The sequence below is a fragment of the Rutidosis leptorrhynchoides genome, chromosome 6 (genome assembly GCF_046630445.1).
Source record: "Rutidosis leptorrhynchoides isolate AG116_Rl617_1_P2 chromosome 6, CSIRO_AGI_Rlap_v1, whole genome shotgun sequence".
NCBI lineage: Eukaryota > Viridiplantae > Streptophyta > Magnoliopsida > Asterales > Asteraceae > Rutidosis > Rutidosis leptorrhynchoides.
The window spans coordinates 327620855-327629903 of record NC_092338.1 but is presented as its reverse complement, the minus strand read 5'-3'; positions in this window follow the sequence as shown (position 1 = coordinate 327629903).

Here is a 9049-nt window from a genome sequence, read left to right as displayed (position 1 = left end):
TAATTTTCAAAACAAACCACTACAACAAACCGATGATAAAAAGCCGAATTTAGAAGATATGATGACGAAGCTAGTTGAAACTCAAACGCAGTTTTTCACATCTCAGAAACAAACCAATGAACAAAATGCTCAAGCATTTAGAAATCAACAAGCTTCTATTCAAAATCTGGAACAAGAAGTAAGTAACCTAGCAAGGTTAATAGGTGAAAGAAAACCGGGAAGTCTACCTAGTGATACAAATGCTAATCCCCGAAATGAAACAGCTAAAGCCATTACCACAAGAAGTGGTACAACACTTAAACCACCTGAAATACCTGTAACTTCTGATGAAGCTATTCCTACTCCACAAGAACCACAACCTAATCAAGATAAGGAAAATGAACCGGTAGTTGAAAAGGTTAATGAAGATAACACAGTTAAGGCTAAACCTTATGTTAAACCATACCAACCACCACTTCCTTACCCGAGTAAAATGAAGAAAGAGAAACTTGAAGCCGAGCAATCCAAATTCTTGGATATGTTTAAACAGATAAATGTAAATCTTTCTTTCATTGATGTGATTTCAGGAATGCCTAGATATGCTAAATTCTTGAAAGATCTAATCTCAAATAGAAAGAAAATGGAAGAACTCTCGGCTGTTACTATGAATGCTAATTGTTCAGCAGTGCTGTTGAATAAGATACCAGAAAAATTATCTGATCCAGGAAGTTTCACAATTCCATGTTTTCTGGGTAGTCTTAGTTCAATAGAAGCATTGGCAGACTTAGGTGCTAGTATAAATCTAATGCCGTATTCACTATACACTAAACTAAACCTTGGAGAATTGAAACCAACCAGAATAAGCATACAACTAACCGATAGATCAATAAAATATCCTAGAGGGATAATGGAGAACATGCTAGTTAAAGTTGGTACTTTAGTATTTCCAGTAGATTTTGTTGTTCTGGACATGGAAGAAGATTCTCAAGTTCCTCTCATATTAGGAAGACCATTCTTAAACACGGCTAAAGCAATGATAGACGTGTTCGGTAAGAAATTGACCCTAAGTATAGAGGATGAGAGTGTTACCTTTTCAGTTGATAGAGCAATGCAACAACCACAATCTGCAGATGATACATGTTATTATATTCAAACTATAGATGCACATGCAGAATTATTAGAAGAATTCCCAGAATTACAAGGAACAGGAGAATGTTCTTTAGGAGAAGGTAATGAACCAATTGATGAAGCTGAAATGTTAGCTACACTTATAGCTAATGGATATGAACCAACAACAGAAGAAATTCAAATGCTAAAAGAAGAAGACAGATATCGATACAAATCATCGATAGAAGAACCTCCGAAGTTAGAGTTAAAGCCACTTCCAAACCATTTGGAATACGCTTATTTACATGGTGAATCTGAATTACCTGTAATAATATCGTCTTCTCTTACTGAAAATGAGAAATCACAACTCATTTCTGTGTTGAAAGCTCATAAACCAGCCATTGCATGGAAGATTCATGATATTAAAGGAATAAGTCCTTCGTATTGCACACATAAAATCCTTATGGAAGAAGGTCATAAAACGTATGTGCAACGCCAACGAAGACTAAATCCTAATATGCAAGATGTAGTTAAAAAAGAGATTATTAAACTGCTAGATGCAGGTTTAATTTATCCAATCTCTGATAGTCCATGGGTAAGCCCAGTTCAATGCGTGCCTAAGAAGGGTGGCATGACTGTCATTACAAATGAGAAAAATGAGCTTATTCCTACTAGGACTGTAACAGGATGGCGTGTGTGTATTGATTATAGAAAATTAAATGACGCCACCAGAAAAGATCACTTTCCCTTACCTTTCATTGATCAAATGTTGGAAAGATTAGCCGGAAATAGTTACTATTGTTTCCTAGATGGATTTTCCGGATATTTTCAAATTCCAATAGCACCCGAGGACCAAGAGAAAACCACATTCACGTGCCCTTATGGTACTTTTGCTTACAAACGCATGCCATTTGAACTTTGCAACGCCCCTGCAACCTTTCAAACTGTATGATGGCGATTTTTCACGACATGATAGAAGAATGCATGGAAGTTTTCATGGATGACTTTTCAGTCTTCGGTGATACATTTGAATCATGTCTAATTAATCTGGAACAAATGCTTATTAGATGCGAAAAATCAAATCTAGTACTTAATTGGGAGAAATGCCATTTCATGGTTAAAGAAGGCATCGTTCTTGGTCATAAAATTTCAAAAGAAGGAATTGAAGTGGATAGAGCTAAAGTAGATATAATTGCTAAACTTCCACATCCCACCAATGTTAGAGGAGTTAGGAGTTTTCTAGGGCATGCCGGTTTTTACCGACGTTTCATAAAAGATTTTTCTAAAATTGCCACTCCTATGAATAAACTCCTAGAAAAAGATGCTCCATTCATCTTTTCAGATGAGTGTATCAAATCTTTTAATATTCTTAAAGAGAAACTCACTAATGCGCCGATCATGATAACACCAAATTGGAATCTACCATTTGAACTAATGTGCGATGCAAGTGATTTTGCAATGGGAGCCGTTTTAGGACAAACGATTGAAAAACGATTTCAACCTATATATTATGCTAGTAAGATGTTACAAGGAGCACAAACGAACTAGACAACTACTGAAAAAGAACTCCTTGCTATTGTCTTTGCTTTTGACAAATTTTGATCATATCTCGTTCTAGCAAAAACGGTGGTCTATACCGACCATTCCGCTCTTAGATACCTATTTTCGAAACAAGATGCTAAACCAAGATTAATCCGTTGGATCTTACTCTTACAAGAGTTTGATATTGAAATCCGAGATAAAAGAGGAGCAGAAAATCTCGACGCTGATCATCTTTCTCGTCTTGAAAATCCCGAATTAGAAGTTCTAAATGAATCGGCCATACAAGACAACTTTCCTGATGAATATCTATTGAAGATAGATTATAAAGAAATTCCATGGTTTGCAGACTATGCAAACTACTTAGTATGTGGATTCCTTGAAAAAGGATTATCGTACCAAAGACGAAAGAAATTCTTCAGTGATATAAAACACTATTTTTAGGAAGATCCACATCTGTTTAAAAGTTGTCCCGATGGAATAATACGCCGATGTGTATTTGGAGATGAAGCTAGTAAAATTTTAAACCATTGTCACACAGGACCAACAGGAGGGCATTATGGGCCTCAACTAACAGCAAGAAAAGTTTATGATGCTGGATTCTATTGGCCTACAATTTACAAAGATGCACACCTTCTTTGCAAATCCTGTGATGCTTGTCAAAGGGCCGGAAAAATAAGTCAACGTGATGAAATGCCACAAAATGTCATACAAGTATGTGAAGTATTTGACATTTGGGGTATTGACTTTATGGGTCCATTTCCAAAATCTCATAATAATCTATATATACTCGTAGCCATTGATTATGTATCTAAATGGGCGGAAGCACAAGCTCTCCCAACTAACGATGCACGAGTTGTAGTCAACTTTTTAAAACGTCTTTTTGCAAGGTTTGGAACACCGAAAGCTTTAATAAGTGATCGGGGTACTCATTTCTGTAATAATCAACTTGAGAAAGTTCTTAAAAGATATGGAGTAACTCATAAAATCTCCACCGCATATCATCCACAAACAAGTGGACAAGTTGAAAATACCAACCGAGCTTTAAAACGTATTCTAGAGAAAACCGTAGGATCAAATCCGAAGGAATGGTCCATTAAATTGGAGGATGCACTCTGGGCTTTTAGAACATCCTACAAAACTCCAATTGGAACCACACCTTTTAGACTTGTTTATGGAAAAGCATGTCATCTTCCAGTAGAAATTGAACACAAAGCATTTTGGGCTTTGAAGACATGTAATCTTGATATACATGAAGCCGGATGTTTAGTCAACTAAACGAATTAGAAGAATTAAGACATGAAGCATACGAAAATTCGTTAATCTATAAAGAAAGAACGAAGAAATGGCATGATAAAAGAATCAGAAGTTCAAAAGAATTTAAGGAAGGAGACAGAGTTCTTCTTTTCAATTCACGATTCAAGCTATTTCCTGGAAAATTGAAATCAAGATGGTCTGGACCATTCATAGTCAAAAGAGTTTTCCTATACGGAACGATAGAATTAATAAATTCAAATGGGATTGAATTTAAAGTTAATGGTCACAGAGTTAAACATTACATACATGGTCCGATGGAAGTTGACAATGAAGTTAATCATAATTTCACCACCCAAGAAAACCTTCAAAATGAAAACATAAATATGTTATCAACAACATATGAAAAATCAAAACTGGAATATAGGGAGGATTCAAATTTGAGTGATGAAGAAGAATTCCTATACAAACCTCCCATTCTAAGAAACGAAGAAAAATGTGAACAAGAAATTCAAATAGAAATGAAAGAACCAAGGAAAGAACACCCGAAAAAGGTTTACAAACCAACTCGACTTACTAAAGCAGGAGACCCGGGTGAATTTATCATTTCTTGCTTACTTAATGATGGTGCTGTATATAATGGACTCGCAGATTTAGGAGCAAATGCAAATATTATGCCTCTTTCCTTATACAAAAGATTAGGCATGGGTAAATTAAAACCAACCAAAATAGGTGTTCAATCATTTGACCAAAACATTAAACACCCGGTTGGAATAGCAAATAATTTACTTGTTAACGTGGGAAGTTTGACCTTTGTTGCAAACTTCATAGTGATTAATATGGAGGAAAATCTTGATATTCCTCTAATTCTAGGTCGCCCATTTTTAGCAACCACCGAGGCATTCATTGATGTAAGAGAAGGTAGAATGACACTTAGGGATGGTGATAGATCGATCACCTTTATGAACCGAAAGTTTAGATCTCCACAAACCAAAACTGTTAGACCAATAAAAACGCATAAGTGTGGGGAAGATGAAGAAACACTAAATGATGATCCAATCACAAAGAATGCCGTTGATGATACGAAATTAGATGAACCCATTTTTAACAGTTCAATGAAGAAACTTTATAAACGGATTCACGATGCTAAGATTAAAGGAAACTTTAAGTTATATAACCGATTAATATCCAATTTATCGTCAAAATAAAAGGCAATGTTAGTTGAATTTGTGAAAGTTACGGAGGAAATCAACAAATGGATTGAAGAAAAAGTCAAAGATATACAAGTTGTTGAAGATTCAATTGAAAATAATGTTAATCACAATTTCAACTAAGTATAGGGGGTTTATGTATTTCTGTTAGAGTTAGATTGTCTGTTTTCGTGTATTTCTCGAAAATGAAACCCGAATGGTCTTTCCCTAGCAGACCCAGAACTAGTCTTCTCCCCCCATTCTGAATTTTTATTTTTTTTAGGTTTTTACAAAATGAAGACTGCCTGTGAACTAAACCATGGTCTAATGCTACACGCTTTGATCACTAAACGTAATAATGACACACTACTGAGTGAAATAGTATCAGTAATCAGAGAAAGAATGGACGGAGTTAGAAAGGAATCGAGATGCGAAGATAATAAGTTACAATTTGGTAAAGGAAAATCAAAATCCGCAGCGAAAAGAAGAGCACGACACCTAGAAAGATGTCACAAATGCGGAAAATGGTCACATGGAGGTAAATGTTCAAATAATCAAACCTATTCAAACACCGAATTTGTTACTTTATGCAGAGACGGACCGTTCATATGTTTAGAAGAAAAGACACTGAATGCTCGAGGTTACGCCTATGTAGCTATGGAAAACTAATTAAACCGACTATCTTATGAATGGGATAGATCATATAACTAAGAAATCTATTTCACAGGTAAGTTTGTACAGTTTTTATTTTATTTTATTTTTATTTTTAACCTTTTGATAATAAACGCTAATTTGTTCGCTATAAAGTATTAAATTGGTATTGAATAAAATTAGGTTTGGCGACCGAAATTATTGATATCATTCAAAAATTTATTACATCACTGCGAAATTTAACGTTTATTCTTAAGGTATAAATATCTTTAAACAATCAACCCAAAATATTTCAAAAATTCGTCATGAGTTAAATTAGGTCTTGGAACCGAAATTACTTTACCGAAAAGAGGGGCGCATATTTTTGATAATATTTGATTGATTAAAGTGGGATAAAAAGCCAAAAAGATTTTTAATTTTATTTTTACCATGTTTTTAAAATTAATATTTAAAACTTAAATTAATATTGTAAACTTTGTAAAAATAATATATTTAAAATGGTAAATACTTAAAAAATTAATATAAGTTTAGTGTGAATGTATAATATAAATTTTTAAATTAAGTTTGGTGTGAATTTTTAATTTTTAAAATATGAATTTTAAAATATAAGTTTGGTGTGAATTTTTAATATTAATTTTAAATTTTATATTTAAGTTGTGTGAATTTAAAAACAAAAATTTACTTTATCTCATTAAGTTAAAAATATGATTTTTAAAATTCGTCGTAAGTTGAAGACTAGGTCGTTGAACCGAAATTGCTTTACCCGAGGGAGGGACGAGAACTTTTATTATCATAATTTTTAGTTTTATTGAATTAAAGTATGCCAAAAACATTAAAAAAACCCAAAAATCTTAGCTTTTAAAACAATCGCTACAAAAAGACAAATTTTAAAATTTTATCGAGGAACGAACTAGGACATCGATCCGAAACGACCTCGTCCTAAATAACAAGGGAAACAAAATTTTAAAAATTAATTACTTAATTGTTTTATAAGTTAAAGATTATATAAAAAAAAAAAAAAAAAAACTCCGCGAGTCGCGGAGTTTGAAGGCTTAAATGCTGCGACTCGCGGAGGGATCGGATTACAGAAAAAATTAAAAGGAGCTGAAACAGCTTAGTTGCACTCCACAACTCAAACAAACTGCGAAAAATACTGCACGAAAAACCCGAAAAATACACCCCAAATTCACAATTTTTGACCGTTAATCACCAAATCTTTTACTAAAATCATGTTGAGAAGGATGCTATCTAGGAATTACTCAAGAAAAACGGTAAATTTCTACACCTAAACACCATTTAATCCGAAATTAGTGTTCTTGAGCAATTTTTTCCCCAATTTGATTTTGATGCTTTTTAGTGTAATTAGGCTTAAATTGTTTATGTATTATGCTTGTATAACCTAGATTGATGCTGTTTAACATGATTAGAAGCCTTAAACTTCAAATTTTGAGTAATCTAGGGTTTGTGTTCTTGAGCAAATTTGGGGCTTTTTGATATAAACAGGTTATGGCCGATTTTTGTCATGAATTGTTGCTAAATTAAGTAGTGTAACATGTTTAGGTAGTTAAATGATCCAAACTTTGAGCCTAAACATGATTTTGAGAATTAAAGTGGACTTTTTCAAGTCTAAAAATTCATGAACTTGATTTTTGAGAGATAATGCCATTTGAAACTTGTAAAATTGCTAGTAATGATTATTTTGACATGTTATTTGAGTTGAATGCTTATGAACTTGGCGAACATTTTCGTATATGCTTATTTGAAAAAGTGTAGATTTGATAAAAATATGAAAATGAGCTTAAGTTTGATATAAATTGATCAGTCATTGTAATTATTTTGATTGATGATTTTGCTGACACTAATGCATATTTGGATGCACAAAAATTGTGTTTGATGTGTTTTGCAGACTGAAAGGGGTGAATCTTCATCCCAAGCCCGCAATGCTCCTGCTGAGAATGCGGAACAACAGGAGGTGGATAACTACTACAAGCAGGATATACCTCATCCAGTCATGACATTTTCTGATATGCACTTGGAAGAGTTGCACCCGAACCTGAGATTTGACAGACTTTGGATTGATTATCCAAAATACCAAAGGGGTTTGCATACTCTTCATTCTAAGGTTGTTGAGGTACCTAGGGTCATAGAATTGGGACCCTTAGAAGCTGTAGAATTGGCCGGGCCAATTAGAGAATTACTTGTACAGAGGTATCGTAATTCTACTTTTAACGACTGGGTACGTTTATTCACCATGCGTAGACCTGTATATAAAGTATGGTGTGAAGAATTGTTATGTAGTATAGAATTAAATGATCGGGTAGCTAGTTTAACCAATCGATCTTTTATTAGATTTTTGTTAGGAGGTTCGATGCGCCACATGTCTTTACTAGACATGGCTCAGGCTTTACGTATATATATGCCTGAGGAGTTAGCATCTGCCAATTGTAGAGGATTGATACTAAATGGTAGAAAGATAGATGAAAATTTTGATACACACGGTGTATGGAGTCAAATGACAAGCCATCACCGATTCAAAGGGGGAAATTACTCTTATTTGGATATAGATAGAGCTGAATTAAGAGTGATTCATAGGTTTTTAGCTAATTTGATTACACAAAGAGGTAAGAACAAGGAAAAGGTAAATGAACAGGATTTGTTTTACCATATGTGTATTCGAGACCCACAAAGCGCTGTAAGTATACCTTATTGTGTGGGTTATTATTTATCAGCTATGGTTAGGGGGATGAGACCGCATAGCATAATAGGAGGTGGTATTTTTATTACTTTGATTGCTGAATATCTCGGTGTGGATATAAGTCGGGGGGATTATTAGTCGAAGAACCAGAACCCCGCGATACTATAGGTTTAAATGTATACCATGGTGCGAAAGTTTTGAAGAGGCGAAATAACGCCGCAGTACAATACCATGGTAGACATCCACAGGTTGAGAGAATCCAACAGCAAGGTAATGTAGGAGGGGGAAATGAGATGCAAGAAATGCAAAGGTTTATAGCTTCACAGGAGTACGAAAATGCTAGACAGAGAGCATTTGAAGATTGGCAAGTTCATCAAAACCAAATCATAGCTCATTGCCAACATATAGGTAGAAACTATATTCCTACACCAAAACCCATATTCCCTCCCTGGTCTATAGAGATGCAGCCACCGTATCCTACGTATAACCCTGCCGAAGCTTTTTATAGCACCTATGGTTATGCTTGGAACCCCTATTGGTATCAATATCATCCCTAGTCTATTTAGTTTTATTATTTTGTAATTTGTAATGTTGATACGTTTAATACTTATGTTAATATTGTAATATATATTTT